Below are 16,345 nucleotides of genomic sequence, written 5' to 3'. Positions count from 1 at the left end.
GCAAGGATGGTTCAACACAAGAAAATAAATTAATGTAATATAGCACATTAACAAATCAAAAGAGGAAAAAAATCACATGATCATCTCGATTGATGCTGAAAAGGCATTTGACACAATTCAGCATCCTGTTCTGATAAAAACACTCCAAAAGATCAGAATCAAAGGTAACTACCTCAATAGGATAAAGAAAATATATGAAAAAGCAATAGCCAGTATCAAACCCAATGGAGAGAGACTGAAAGCCTTCCCCCTAAGATCAGGTACAATAAAAGGATGCCCACAATCACCACTATTATTCAACATAGTGCTAGAAGTTCTAGCTACAGCAATCAGGCAGGACAAAGAAATAAAAGGCATCCAAATTGGAAAGGAAGAAGTAAAACTCTCATTATTGCAGATGAAATGATACTATACTTGGGAAATCTTGAGAAATCTACAGCAAAGTTACTTGAGCTAATAAACAAATACAGCAAGGTGGCAGGATATAAAATGAATGTGCAAAAATTGGTAACATTTCTATATACAAGTAATTACCTAGCTGAGCCAGTTAATGAAAACTTTTCATTCAAAATAGTAACTAAAAGAATCAAATACTTAGGAATGAACTTAACTAGGGACATAAAGGACTTGTACATGGAAAACCACATAACTTTGCTAAAAGAAATCAAAGGAGATCTAAATAGGTGGAAAGACATTCCCTGTTCATGGATAGGAAGGCTAAATATAGTTAAGATGTCAATTCTCCCCAAATTGATTCCCAAAACAGTACCAATCAAAATTCCAACAACCTACTTTGAAGATTTGGAAAAGCTAACTACCAAATTCATCTGGAAGAGAAAGAGACCCCAAATAGCTAAAAGTATCCTAAAAAAGAAGAACAAAGTGGGAAGATTAACAGTCCCTGCCTTTAAAACCAATTATAAAGCCACAGTGGTCAAAAGAGCATGGTACTGGCACAAAGATCGAAGCATTGACCAATGGAATCAAATCGAGAGTGCAGAAATAAACCAGTAAATCTATGGTCAACTGATTTTTGACAAGGCCCCCAAAACCTCTGAACTGGGACAAAATAGTCTTTTTCAATAATTGGGCATGGAAGAACTGGATATCAAAAGACAAAAGAATGAAAGAGGATTTTTACCTTACACCCTACACAAAAATTAACTCAAAGTGCATCAATCGCCTAAATATAAGAACTAGCACCATAAAACTTCTGGACGAAAATGTAGGGAAACATCTTCAAGACCTAGTAATAGAAGGTAGCTTCCTAAACTTTACACTCAAAGCACAGGCAACAAAAGACAAAATAGATAAATGGGAACTCCTCAAAATCAAATGCTTCTGCACCACAAAAGACTGTCAAAAAGATGAAGAGGCAGCCAACTCAATGGGAGAAAATATTTGGAATCACATATCAGACAAATGTTTGATTTCCTGTATATACAAAGAAATCCTACAACTCAACAACAAAAGAACAAACAATCCAATTATAAAATGGACTAAAGATATTAATAGGCACTTTTCTGAAGACCAAATACAGAAGGCTCAAAAGCACATGAAGAGATGCTCATTTTCAGTGGCTATAAGGGAAATGCAGATCAAGACTGCAATGAGATACCACCTCACACCTATTAGAATTGCTGCTATTAAACAAAGAGGAAACTATACATGTTGGAGAGGATGTGCAGAAACTGAGACACTTATGCACTGCTGGTGGGACTGTATAATGGCACAGCCACTATGGAAGACTATTTGGCAGGTCCTTAGGGAACTAAATATCAAGTTACCCTATGACCCAGTAATAGCACTACTTGGTATATACCCAGAAGAGCTGAAAGCAACAGCACAAACAGACATTTGCACACTGATGTTCATAGCAGCATTATTCACAGTTGCCAAAAGAAGGAAACAAATCAAATGTCCATCAACAGGCAAGTGAATCAACAAAATGTGGTGTATACACACAATGGAATATTATGCAGCTGTAAGACAAAATGATGTCTGGAAGCACAAGACAAAATGAATGAGCCTTGAGGACATAATGCTGAGTGAAGTTAGTCAGACACAAAAGGACAGATACTGTATGAGTCCACTTTTATGACCAGCATAAAGGTATCTTATAATACAGAAGATAGGGGACTTAGAGATACATAAAAGCTAGAGATGGGTGAACCGTTAGCTAATGAAGTTGAATTCCAATGTAAGGGAATAGATAGTAGTGAAGGTGATTCTCTAGTGGGTCTATAAGTAATATTACCTTATTGAAGATGAACAAGATTAATAGGCATTGTATAGACCTACATGTCCCACTGACTCACACTAGAAATATGAATGAGTTCTCGTAAGAATTACTTCAAAGATATGATTCTTTTATAAAGAGTGTTTAAGTCCAGGGTACAGGGGGAAAACAGCTATTGCATGCTATGAACTATGTTCAAAAGGAAACCATCAGCACTACCACAGCAACAGTCGAGGTAAATAATGGGGGGAGACACAATAGTTAAGAGGAGAGTTTCGATTTCCTATTTGGTGAGCGTTTGTTTATTGGTTTTCTGTCTCTTGGGAAAAATGAAATTATCTAAAATTGAGAATGTCAGACTTTGGGCCTTCTACATGATGCCTGATGAATGCAGGTGGCTGAAGGATACACTGACGGAGAAGTAGATTGGCGAATGATGGTGTATACTTATGAACGAAGGTTGTGCTGCTACAAAAAGGAACAATGTCGTGAGGCATGCAATGATGTGAATGAACATGTGGGACATTTGGTGAGACAAAATAAGCCAGAAACAAAAAAACAAGAATGGTATGGTCACCTTTAGAAAATGCTTACAAGACAAGAGGGGCCTAGATTGTAAGCTTTTAGAGTAGACACATTAAGTCCAGAGTGATGATTATTATTTCTGGATTTTGACCTGATATTTAGAGATAAGAACAAAGCCAAACAGGTTGGGGTTAAAGTTATTCAGAACATAGGGGTAAGGAAGACAGTGTCTATATTTTAGAACCACACATACTCTTTGATACCAATGGAAGAAAGTTTTGTTTGATCTGGAACTGAAATTTTCTGTACTGCATAATCTAATTCAACCTATCTGTATAGCTTATTTGAACAATTGACACACAGGAAGCACAAAATAAGAAAGAAGTACTTTAATCTTATATAGATTTTTGTTATGCCTGGAAACATCCTAGAGTATATTAAGCAGATAATCAAAAAGTATTGGCAAAGTCCCCTGAGGGAGGGGAGAAAGACTATGGAACTATTAAACCTTACCATCAGGGAATCCGCTGATACTCGTGTGAAACTTCAAGGATACCCAAATCAATAGGCCAGGTCCTTGATCATGAAACTTACTCTTGTGAAACTTATGTAGGTAGTGGAGGAGCTTAGACTACCTATAGGCTTACCTAAGAGTTACTTCTGGAGGACCTCTTTTGTTGCTCAGATACAGCCTTGCATCTCTCTCTAAGCCCAGCTCTGCAAGTGAAATCATTGCCCTCCCCACTACATGGACATGACTTCCAAGGGTGAAAGTCTCCCTGGTGACATGTGAGATGACTACCAGGGATGAATCCAGACCTGGCGCTGTGGGATCAACAATTACATCCTGACCAAATGAGGGAAAAGAAGTATAATTAATAAAGTATCAGTGGCAAAGAGACTTCAAATACAGTTGAGTGGCTACACTGGAGGTTGCTCTTAGACAAGCTTCTGGGAAACCTTGCTACCTATCATAACTTGCCAACCCCCAACCAGGACCATTTCAGCCAATCCTAAAGAACACCTAGAGCAACATATAAGATTCCACAAGAGTCCCAGCCACTAGAATAACTTTCCAGAAACCTACAACCTCCAGATGGGTCCCTGGTCCAGATAAGTCCTGAAACCTAGCCCAGCCTCTCCAAAAACATCAGATAGTTTCATCTCCTTACCCCATATTAGTGACAGACCTTTCAATATCAAAAATTTAAAATTTCCATAGTCCAAACAACCCCAATGAGAGGTATGGAAAGATTAAAGGTGATGGTGGAATTATACATAGAAGATGGGACTTAACAAATGAATATGAATGCTGAATCATTAAATTGATATCTCGTTTAGAATCCAGTATTTTAAAGCAGCTAGAAGTAAAAACCTAAAATTGTGAAATTGTAACCCATGTCAAAGTCTGAAATACATTCTACAACTAATTGTGGTGCTGTGCTTTGAAATTTATAGCTTTTTTGCATATATTATTGCTCACAAAAAAAGAGGGAAAAAATTGATTGTGATGATAAAAAAATATTTAAGCTCTCTAGCCTCCTGTATTCTGGAGCAGCTAGAAGGAAAAATATGAGGATCATATGTTAGCCCATGACAAACTCTGGAATCTATCCTGTAACTACTTTTTGAAGAGTGTTTTGAAAACTACTGGTTTTTTAATTTCTTTGCTTTATATATATATTATACTATACAATAAAAAAATTAAAATAAAAAAACTATTCCATTATTCTGTTTGCTTTTATCTATCTGTATGTATAAACACAAACATAAATGAAAAAAAAAGTGAAAAGAGCATAGGATAGCTACAGAACACCATCAAGCACACCAATACACGCATTATGGCAGTCCCAAAAGGGGAAGAAAGAAACGAAGTGGCAGAAGTTATAGTCAAAGAAATAATGACTGAGAATGTCAGAAACCTAGCAAAAAATGTGAATATGCACATCCAAGAAGCTCAGAGAACACCAAACAGGATTAACATGAATTTTTTAAAAATCATATATTGATTAAATTATCAAATGCAAAGGTTATAGCTTTCACAATGTGACTGTGTGACTGTGAAAACCTTGTGTCTGATGCTCCTTTTATCTACCTTGTCAAAAGACGTGTAGAACATATGGAATAAAAATAAATAATAGAGGGAACAAATGTTAAAATAAATTTAGTTTGAAATGCTAGTGATCAATGAAAGGGAGGAGTAAGGGGTATGGTATGTATAAAATTTTTTCTGTTTTCTTTTTATTTCTTTTTCTGAATAGATGCAAATGTTCCAAGAAATGATCATGATGATGAATATGCAACTGTATGATGATTTGTGAATTACTGATCATATATGTAGAATGGAATGATCACAATAGGAATGTTTGCGTTTGTTAGGTGTTTTATGGCATTTAAAAAAATAAAATTTAAAAATTTAAATAAATAAATAAATTATCATGCTGATGAATACACAACTATGTGATAATATTGTGAGCCACTGATTGTACATCATGTATACAATGTTTATGTGTTATGAATGTTTGTCTGTTTGTTTGCTGTTTACAATAAAAATAATAAAAAGTAATAAAATTTAAAAATGCAAAGGACAAGGAGAGTTCTGAAAACTGCAAGAAAAAAGTAATGTGTTATGTACAAGGGAGTCCAAATCAGATTGAGTGCTGATAGCTCATCAAAAACCATGGAGTCAAGAAGGCAATGGTTTGAAATACTTAAAGTGCTGAGGGAAAGCAACTGACAACTAAGAATTTTATATTCAGTAAGGCCCCCCTTTAAAAATGAAGACAAGATTTAGACATTCTGAGATAAAAGCTAAGGGAATTCATCACCACTAGATCTGCCCTCAAGCAACGCTAAAGGAAATTCTTCAGACGAAAGTGAAATGGGACAAGTGGTTCAAAGCAGCATAAAGAAATAAAGATCTGCAATAAAAGTAAACATCTGGGTAATTAGGAATGCCAGTATTATTATATTGTATTATTTGGTATTATTTCACTTCTTACTTCCTACAGGTACTAAAATGCAACTGCATAAAAGTAATGATAAATATATGTTTTTGGACATACAATGTACAAAGACATAATTTGTAACAAGTACCAAAATGGGGGGGGGCAAACTAATATCAGAAAAGATATATATGCATACTATTGAAGTTAAGTTCGTATCAAACTAAATATGATTGCTATATACTTAGCATAATAAATTCTAACTCGATGCTAATAACAAAGAAAAGAGATGAAAAATATATACAGATAGAAATGAGGAGGCATTCAACATGGTACAACACAAAAAAGCTAATAAATATAAAAATAGGCTTTAATGGAAGTGAGAGACAAAAATTGTGATTTACAAAGATTAAATGGCAAAAGGCAGAAGAAAGACCTGTATTAGTAGTGACTTTAAACGTAAATGGATTAAATTCTCCAGTCAAAAGACAGAGATTGGCAGAATGGATAAAAAAGTATGACCCAACTATATGCTGTCTGGAAGAAGCTCACCTTAAAGTCAGAGATACAAGTAAGTGGGTAAAAGAATGGAAAAATATACCGTGCAAGTAGTAACCAAAAGACAGCAGGGGTGGCCATACTGATGTCAGATAAAATAGATTTTAAGTAAAAAAGAGTTGCAAGGGGCAAGGATGGTCATTACACACTGATAAAGGAAGATGTAAAATTATCAATATATGTATCTAACAACAGAGCCCCAAAATATGTGAAACAATTAGTGACAGACTTCAAAGGAGAAGTTGATGGTCCTATACTAATAATGGAAGATTTTCACACAGCACTCTCAATAATGGATAGAACATCTAGTCAGAATACCAATGTGCCAGTTTGAAAGGTTTATGTACCCTAGAAAAGCCATGTTTTAATCCTGATCCATCTCATAGAGGTGGTTGTTTCTTTTCATCTTAATTCAGCACTGTAGGTTGGAAACTTGATAGATTATCTCCACAGAGATGTGACACACCCAATTGTGGGTATTAACCTTTGATTAGAGGGCAATGTGACTCTACCTGTTACAGAGTCACAGAGCCTTGATTGGTTTAGTGGAATCCTTTGATAGAGGAAACACTTTTAGAGCCATGAGATCCAAGAGAGCCATAAGAACCACAAGAGCCTATGCAGCCAGAGACCTTTAGAGATGAAGAAGGAAAATTCCCTGTGGGAGTCTCATGAAAGAAGAAGCCTGGAGAGAAGGTCAGCAGATCTCACCACGTTCGCCATGACTTTCCAGTTGAGAGAGAAACCCTGAACTTCATCGGCCTTCTTGAACCAAGGTATCTTTCCCTGGACGCCTTAGATTGGACATTTCTATAGTCTTGATTTAATATTGGACATTTTTCATAGCCTTAGAACTGTAAACTTTTGCAAATTAATAAATTCCCCTTCTAAAAAGCTGTTCCACTTCTGGTATATCACGTTGAGGCAGCTAGCAAACTAGAACAACCAATAAGAAAGTACAGGACTTGAATGATACATTAGACCAACTAGACCTAATAGACATGTATAGAACACTGTACCCAATAAGGAAAACAGAACACAAATTCTTCTTGATGTAGATAAATAATTCTCCAGGATAGACCATATGTTGGGTCACAAAACAAGTCCCCAAAACTTCAAAAATATTGACATCATGTAATGTATATTCTCAAATCACTACTAAATGAAGCTAGAAAATAATAACTGAGGGAGAAATGGAAAATCACAAATATGTGGAAATTAAACAACATACTCTTAAACAACCAATGGGTTAAGGAGGAAATCAGAGTCAAAATTAGTAAATATCTTGAAGTAAATGAAAATTAAAAGTCAATATATCAAAGTCTATAGGAAGCAGTGCAGACAGTGTTAAGAGAGAAATTTATAGCTCTAAATGCTTACACTAAAAATTAAGAAAACTTCAAATCAGAGACCTAACCTCAAAATTGAAAGAATTAGAAAAAGAAGAACAAACTAAACCCAAAGTGATGAGAAGGAAGGAAATAAAAGAGATCAGAGTGGATACAAATGAAATAGAAAGAGAAAGAGAATCAATAAAGTCAAAAGCTGGGTCTTTGAAAAGAACAGTAAAATTGACAAACCTTTAGTTAGACTGATAAAGAAAAAAATAGAAAAGATAGAAATAGCAAAAATCAGAAATGAAAAGGGGGGCATTACTACCTACCCCATTGAAATAAAAACACTACAAGCAGATACTATGAACAACTACATGTCAATAAATTAGAGAGCCAAGATAAAAGGAACAAATTCTCAGAAACACACAAACTATCTATATTGACTCAAGAAGAAATAGAAGATCTCAAGAAATGAATTACTAGGAGATTGAAGCAGTAATCAAACACCTCCCAACAAAGAATTAACAGAATGAAAGGGGGATAAAACACACGATCATCTCAATCAGTGCAGAAAAGTCATTTGACAAAATATAGCACCCGTTCTTGATAAAAACCCTTTGAACACAAGGAACAGAAGGAAACTTCCTCAACATGATAAAGGGCATGTATGGAAAGCCCACAGCTAACATCCTACTTAATCGTGAAGGATTGAAAGCTTTCACTATAAGATTAGGAACAAGACAAGGATGTCCACTGTTGCCACTGTTATTTAACACTGGCAGTTCTTGCCAGAGCTATTAGATAAGTAAAAGAAAAGTCACCCAAACTGGAAAAGAAGTACAACTCTCCCTATTGACAGATGATATGGTTCTGTGTACAGAAAAATCCTAAAAAATCCACAGCAAATGTCCTGGAGCTAATAAATGAATTCATCAAAGTGGCAGAGTAGAAGATTAACACCCAAAAAATCAGTAGTGCTTCGATATACAAGCAATGAATAAGTAGAAGAAGTCAAGAAAATATTCCACTCACATGGCAACTAAAATAATCAAAGATCTGGGAATAAATCTCACCAAGGATGTAAAGGACTTTCACAGAAAACTATAAGACATTAATTAAAGAAATAAAAGAAAACCTAAATAAATGGAAGGACATTCCGTGTTCATGAATTAGAAGACTAAGCATGGTTAAGATGTTAATACAACTTAAAGCAATTTATAGATTTGATGCAATCCTAATAAAAATTCGGGCGGGCCGCGGTGGCTCAGCGGGCAAAGTGCTTGCCTGCTATGCCGGAGGACCTCGGTTCGATTCCCGGCCCCAGCCCATGTAACAAAAATAAAAAAAACAAAATACAATAAAACAAGAAAAATCTTTAAAGATGTTTCCCTTTCTTCCTTCCTTCCTTCCTTCTCTCTGTCTTTCCTTTAAAAAAAAAAAATTCCAACAACTTTCTTTGCAGAAATAGAAAAGCTAATCATCGAATTTATATGGTAGGGTAAGGGATTCCAAATAGCTAAATCACCTTGAAAAAGAAGAATGAAGTAGGAGCTGTCACACTTCCCAACCTTAAAACTTATTAGAAAGTCACAGTTTATGAATAGGTTATCAAACTTACCATTTATGAGCACTTACAATAATGTGATTTACCAGAGGTAACTTTGGTATATGAAGTCATAGACAAAGAACTAATGAAAGTCATAGGAAAGAGATTAGAGATTGGGAGGAGAGTGAAGTAGTGGTAAATATTTCCATGGCTCCTCTCTGTCTGGCACAGCCCAATCCATGGCTACAGCTCTCTTCGGGTTCTACTGTGATAAAAAAAAAAAAAGGAAAAAAAATTAGGAGTTAATTGTGAGTGCAATATGAGACTATAAGAAAAGTGATGTGCCTGAGAAAGCATAAAACTTTGAGTTGCTCTAATGCAACTATCAATGCTAGAACAAGAGAAGTCGTAGTCACGTTCTTGTAGGTCTTTTCTGTACCCCCCTCTGTGCCACTGGTCTATTTGTCTATTATTGTCACAAAATTGCACCATTTGAATGACTTTATTTGTCATAAGAGGCTTTAGGGGAGCTTATCTTTTTCTGTGCGGGAAGCAGGAGGTATTCCCTATTGCTCTGGAGCTATCTGCCTTCTTAGTAGAAGCATCCAAAGGTTTCAGGCTCTGCTGCTTGTTCCCTTAGCATGAGTGGAGAAGAGCTGACCAAAAGAGCTTCCCCATGTACAGCTTGATAATTGCCCCAGGCCCAGTCTCCTCTCCTACCCCCACCAATATCCATCCATATTCACTGAGTTTAGAGCAACCCTGTAATGATTCCTCCTCCATGGAGTCCCAACTGTACATTGACTTGTGCTTCCCTTTATTTGTCTAATCCCACATACTATCAGATGACCTTGCTTCCTGCTTTCCTGTGTTCTTTAGAATTTATATACACTTTATATTTCAGTCATTTCTGAGGGTAACAGCTTTATCAAATGAGGTTGTCAGCTTGATCCAATTTCAGTAGCTACTATACTTTATTATAATAATGATAGTAACTAATAATTATTGAGATATGCCAGGCATTGTCCTAAAGGATTAATTTCCATTTTTTCATTTAATCTTTAAACAATTATATGTAGAGGTTTAGAGAAAGTAATTGCCCAAGCAAATGGTAGAGTAGAATTTTAAATGAAGACAATCTGAATGCAGAGCTTAGGCTCTTATTCAGAAAAAAAAATCACATTTCCAATTAAAAAGTTGTACATAAACAAATTTTCAGTGGTGAGACAGTATCTGATTTCATTTACCCCTTAGAGTTTGTGAAGCTGCATTAGCAGTACTTTCAGTTTTTATTAAATTAATAAATTTTGGAGAAAAACTCAATTGTGAAAAGAAGGGAGTGGGAATGTAAAGAATGCAAGTTATGGGACAGAAAATTTAGTCTATTAATGGAATATTCCTCAGGTGGAGACATTAGGTGAAGAACATAAGAGCGAAAGCGAACTCCTTTTTTAAAACTTTCAAGAATTAATCACTTTTAGGTAATAAGCATCCTCAAAATCAGGTCATAGTGTATACATTCTTACATTGAACACTATATTGATAGATTTAGACTCTCTAAAAACATTATTATGATATTAATTGATATTTTCACTTTCATTATCATAATCCACATCATATGTAACATAGCTTGGCCTACTGTTGGAACAATTATTAAAATAATTGGTTATAAAGTATAGAGTGTATCAGTTTGGGTCCAATCAGGAGCAATAAACCACATGATAATTTGAATGAGGAAAGTTTAATATAAAGATTTATTAACTATAACAGGGATTAGAGTAGCAAGGGATTGGCTAGAAAGAAGTAAAGAGAACTCCAAAGACTATAGGAATAGTAGATATAAAGAGCAGTCAGCACCCCTTAGGGCTACAAGAGAAACTTCAAAGAAGAGGCCCTCACGGTTGAAATCCAGATCTTGTTGCAGACAATTCAACTGTGGCTGACTGCAGAATAAATGGAAGAAAATCACTGTAGTACTAACTGGCAGAACTTGTTGGGAATCTTCTCTCTAGTATGCTAGGCAAACGTGTTGACAATAGGGGTTCTCACCAGAGGGCTTGAGGTGGGAGGCCGCTGGCCACTGGGTACTGCTGACGCTAGGCCCTCAGGAGTCACATGCTGAAAAAGCCTTCAATTGTTCAGGAGCCAGGCACTGGAGAAGCCCCTGTTCTCCAGGAGCCTGCCAAGAAAGCACACCAGAACCAAGTGAAAAAAGGCCCTTCCTTTTGCAAGTTCTCTCCAACCCAGCGCCCTCTACTGACAATGCTCAATATCATGCCAGCTGGCAAAGAAAAAAATTTGAAGAACCCATCTCCCTTTGTGCAGAACAGGAAATGAAGAATAGATTTGGAGCAGGGAAACAATATATTGGTAACAGCACTTAGACCATTATCCTTTCCTATCTTGAATGAAAGCAAAATGCTGTATAGTGAATTCTGTCACTGGTTATATGAACAGCTTTTTAATTTCTAAGTAATTTTGGTAGAAGACTTGAGGAGAAAGGTAATCATATTTGTGGCTGCTTAAGGTCCTGTGTGGATCCTGTTGTAAACGTATTCCAAATTGTCACCTTTATGTACTGTTGACAGATACACACTGTGGGTCATTTGCCAGAGCTAGAACTGTGGTTTTTGGTGGGTGTTATTAAGCTGTCATAAAAGCTTACATCAAATTTTTCCCCTTCCTTCCTCTCTTTCTTCTTTCTGATGAGTCCTTTTTGAATGCCTACTATGGTCACACAGTGCTGTGAGTAAACAACACAGAAAAATCTACCCTCTGATGGCAGTTCGTTATTGGGATTATATGTAATAGTGCCACATTGTAGGTAAATTTGGTTGAAAGGTGTTGTTTAGAGTCATTTATGTCACCAATTAACACTACAAATATAAATAGGTTCTTGCATGAACTACTACAATTGTACACTTATACAGAGAGTTAATAATAGAGTGGTATATCAGGGAAAATTACCTATTGCAAGCTACAGACCATAATTAACAGTAACACCTTAATATTCTTTCATAAACAATAACAGGTATACCTCACTAATACTCAGTATTAGTCAGTAAAAGGGGAAGGATGAGAAATATGGGTGTTTGGGGTTTCCTTTCCTTTGGTGCAATGAAAATGATCTAAAATTGAGTGTGATGATTGCACAACTGAGTGTTGATACTGTGAGACACTGATTGTATACTTTGGATGGAATATATGGTATTAGAATATATCTCAATAAAATCTGAAGATTCATATTGGGATTGGCAATTTGATGTGCAGGCAGGCCCTCCATCTTGGGGCTTGCCCTTACAAAACACATTCCTGCAAGAGACCCTAAGACTACTTATGCTTATGCGTAAGAGTCAACCCCAGAGAACCTCTTTCGCTGCTCAGATGTGGCCTCTCTCTCTCTCCAAGCCAACTCTTCAGATGAGCTCATTGCCTTCCCCACCTCCTACTTGGGACATGACTCCCAGGGCTGTAAATCACCCTGGCAATGTGGGGCATGACTCCAGGGGATGAACCTCACCCTGGCATTGTGGGAGTGAGAAAGCCTTCTTGACCAAAAGGGGGAAGAGAATTGAAACAAAATAAAGTTTCGGTGGCTGAAAGATTTCAGATAGAGCTGAGAGGTCATTCTGGAGAATGAGCTCTTATGCAGTAGATAGACACCCCCTCTCAGTTTTTGGTGTATTGGAGTAGAGGGAAATACCTGAAACTGTTGAACTAAACCCAGTAGCCTTGATTCTTGAAGATGATTGACTAACTATAGAGCTTTTTTTTTTCATATGAAGAAACCCCAAGACTGGGGGCTCAGCCTATAGCTTTGGTTGTCCACACTGCTTGTGAGAATATCAAGAATTCAACTTGGGGAAGTTGAATTTTCTCCACGTTTTCACCATTCCCCGAAGGGGACTTTGCAAATACATTTCCACTCACTGATCAAATCACTCTGGGATTCATCGGAGCATCACTCTGGACAAACCAACAAAATCTCATGTCCTACCTGAGATTCCAAGTACTTATGGTGTTCAATCAAGTTTTATAGAGCTTTTAAGGTGTGACTGTGTGATTGTGAAAACCTTGTGACTGACATTCCCTTTATTCAATGTATGGACAGATGAGTAAGAAAAAAAGACAAAAAAAAATGGGGGGGTTATGGATGTTTTGGGTGTTCTTTTTCACTTTTATTTTTACTTTTATTCTTTTTACTTTTCTGGAGTAATATTGCTCAAAAATCAATTGTGATGATAATGCACAGCTATATGATGATACTGTGAACCACTGATTGTACAGTTTGGCTGACTATATGGTATATGAACATATCTCAATAAAGTTGCATTTTTAAAAATCTGCAGACTAAAAAAATCTCTACCCTTATGAGAAAGCTCATTTTTGATGGGGAAAACAATAAACTAAATAAGTAAAATATATAGAATGTTGATGATAATTATAGCTACGTAGAAAATAAAACAGGAAAAGGAGATTGAAGTGTTTGTTCTGGGGGTAATTTTAAACATGATGGTCAGGGAAGGCCACTTAAGCAAACAGCCAGTGTCTTTGGGCAAGAGTGTTGCAGGTAGATGATACAGCAGGTGAAGGGGATTTTCATTATGCCTTTTCAATGAAAAGCAAAAAAGCTAATGTAGTTGAAAGCAGAGAGTGAGAGAGGAAGCATCTGGCAATGAGATCAAAGTAATGAGGTTAGAGAAATAATGATGTGAGTGTGGCAGAGGGGATTGTACCAGACTATGTCAAATAAACTTGATGTTGTCAGAGTTAGAATATTCAGCAGTTTAATCGGAGAGTAATTCAGCATTTTCTCTTGAATTAAAGCACTAGATTGTTCCATTGAATTTTCATGGCCAATTTTTCCACAGTTATGCCAATTTTAAGATCTTGCCTTCATTTCTTGAGGAAGTTAGAGCAACATATCTCTATAGACTTAAAACAATGCATGTTGGGCAGGCCACGGTGGCTCAGTAGGCAGAGTTCCTGCCTGCCATGCTGGAGACCCGGATTCGATTCCTGGTGCCTGCTCATGCAAAAAAAAAAAAAGAATGTACACTGTGCCTCATCCTCAGATTTTTAATCCAGAATTTGACAGCTAATAAATGTTGTCTTTTAAAATGAATAGCTGCAGGGCAGGCCACAGTGGCTCAGCAGGCAAGAATGCTTGCCTGCCACGCCAGAGGACCCGGGTTCGATTCCCAGTGCCTGCCCATGTTAAAAAAAAAAAAAATTAGCTGCAAAAATAATGATATTAACATGGAAATATTAAATTTATTGTTTTTAACAGGGAAATATTAAATTTATTGTATTAATAAATTATATGAGCATCTAGAAACATCACAGGGTATACTATAAATATGTATAACAAAATATATGTCAAAATTTTACTTGAATCGAAAAGTTTAGCTATAAGTTATTTATTAAAGTACACCATGTACATACAATAACAAACCATAAGTTATTTCACTGTAATTGCAATTTTATGGTTTTTAACAATACAAAAACTTAAAACCCTCTGGATATAGTTAAGTGTATTAATTCTGCTTTTAAAGGTATTACTTCATAGAGTTAACTCACTTAGCAAAGTTATAAGATAATATTCTGATGTATACTTGCTACATTTAAGAATACTCAGTGAAATTACATTTGAGGGAGGCCTTTTATATACATCTGAACAATCTGAGTCACTAAAAATCATGTTGCCAAGTTTAGAATGTTTTCCTCCCACCATTGAAATTATCAATCAGAAGCAAATTAGGTACCCCAGGCCACATACACACAAACTTTCAAATGATATATTCATGCATTTCCATCAAGTTTCAATAAAGAAGAATGGAAGAAAAAATAAAATCACATTAAGGATGTTAAATAATGTATTCTTTGTACCCTGAATAATATATTGGTCTAAATTTTACCCAGAGTACCTAAAAAATATGTTTTTTGGGTTTTCCAAAAACCTAAATACTTCTTTCGTTTTCAATTCAAATAATATGTAATCATATACCTATATTAAAGCATAAAATAAGTTAGGAAACCTTTTAAAAATATTAAGCTCAAATAAGTAGAATTTCATCATATGACCCAATGCCTTTGTTCTGCTCATTTTTTTTCAGGTTACTAAGAAGGCTCTATATTATTTCTTTTCAATGTTTAAAACAAATATTTTCACTTCCATTCTGTCTAAAAAATGGCTTAAAAACCTATTTAAAAATAAATAGAAGTAAAAGCTCCTTGAAATATTTTTTCCTCTCCCTCAAAACAAACCTATGTTTTTTTTTTAAATTTATAATCTGTGAAATAGAAGAATACAATGATAAATTCCCTTTTTAAAAATAATGGTATGACAGAGTGACTTACCTACATGGGAAGTACAATAAACATACTTATATATGACCTATCATTACCTTACATACCGCCACTATTTTAAAAGACTGGATTGTATTCATTGATCAGTTTTAGGATCTGCATGCTAGTATTTGAGATTAAAACAAAAACGATTCTCAAAGCACTTCCGTAGATGATACAGAAGATGTTGCACCATAACCAGATTGCTACATGCCACAACCAGGCATACAAACCACAGACATAACTAATATACTACCCATTACAAACAAGTTCTATTCAGTGCTTCATGTCACATTTAATGGCTGAAAACTAAACAACGTCCAGGAACAGAAAATATATTTAAATGCATGCTTTCATGTAAATGGAGAAGGTTGACCCAGCAAACCCTCAGCAATGCTGACCATAGAGAGAACATTTATTCATTAGTCTTACTTTTTCTTCGCATGTACAGGCACCAGGAATTGAACCCGGGTCTCGGGCATGGCAGGTGAGAATTCTGTCTGTTGAGCCACTGTGGCCCACCCTAGTCTTATTAAGATTCTGTTTTGATCTACTTCACACAGCGCACAATGGGCTGACTACATTTATGCTGCTTCTCAAGAGAAGCAAAAAGTTCATAGCTTTCCATGTGAAGGCATTTTTTCCAGGCTATAAGCAATCTCACAACATAATTCAGATTTATCACTTCTAGTCTTTCCTCATGAGAGCATGAGAAAGCCTGTTTTCTCAAAGTAACAGATGGGCTCAATGTGCACTTTTCAACTTACATATAGTAATATGTTTGCTCTATATAATGTGTATATAAAAAAAGTTCAAGGATTTTAAATAAAATCTATGCAATGATATTGTC

General features: G+C 35.8%; 1 long non-coding RNA gene across 6 annotated transcripts in view; it reads left to right on the top strand.

Moving 5' to 3' along the window:
• LOC143677848 (uncharacterized) overlaps positions 1–16,345 on the top strand; it is a 191,730-nt gene that overhangs the window by 167,952 nt on the left and 7,433 nt on the right. Inside the window, exon 5 of one of the 6 annotated variants that reach the window (XR_013172940.1) lies at positions 15,947–15,982. The exons of the other annotated variants lie outside the window; for them this stretch is intronic. This is a non-coding gene — a long non-coding RNA (uncharacterized LOC143677848). The remainder of the gene's footprint in view (positions 1–15,946; positions 15,983–16,345) is intronic. 6 annotated transcript variants of the gene reach the window in all.

This window comes from Tamandua tetradactyla, chromosome 3, assembly GCF_023851605.1.
Source record: "Tamandua tetradactyla isolate mTamTet1 chromosome 3, mTamTet1.pri, whole genome shotgun sequence".
NCBI classification, from domain to species: Eukaryota; Metazoa; Chordata; class Mammalia; order Pilosa; family Myrmecophagidae; genus Tamandua; species Tamandua tetradactyla.
This window is presented reverse-complemented; position numbering and strand designations above follow the sequence as displayed.